This window comes from Triticum dicoccoides, chromosome 4A (assembly GCF_002162155.2).
Source record: "Triticum dicoccoides isolate Atlit2015 ecotype Zavitan chromosome 4A, WEW_v2.0, whole genome shotgun sequence".
Lineage (NCBI taxonomy): Eukaryota > Viridiplantae > Streptophyta > Magnoliopsida > Poales > Poaceae > Triticum > Triticum dicoccoides.
In genome coordinates, this window is record NC_041386.1 from 721,247,274 (window position 1) to 721,247,728 (window position 455).

A 455-nucleotide genomic window follows, 5' to 3' on the forward strand; every position below is an offset into this window, starting at 1 on the left:
TGCGTCATTAGTATACTTTGTCATACTAATGGCGCACTGTGATGTGATGCGCCATTAGTATCAATATTAGGTTTTTTTTATTTTTTATTTTCTGTTTTTTGCACAGGTTACAAAATGTATAATTTGACAAAATATAGACAACACACATCAACAACAGATTCATCGAATACAATAGAAGATTAGTCTTTGAATACAATTCATCATATTAGTCTCCGAATACAATTCATCATATTAGTCTCCGAATTGAAAAGACCGAACAAAGATAGAACATTATATTACAAGTCTCGAGACCGCGAGTAGCGAGTTTGTCTTCACATTACAAGTCGATATCGATCATCTAAACTACCATCACATAGAAGAGAGCTGCGGTCATCACGATGAGCATCATCACGATGAAACTCGTCTTCATCCGGTTCCTCCAACGCTCCCTCCCCTCTCCCGCTAGATAGCGGGCG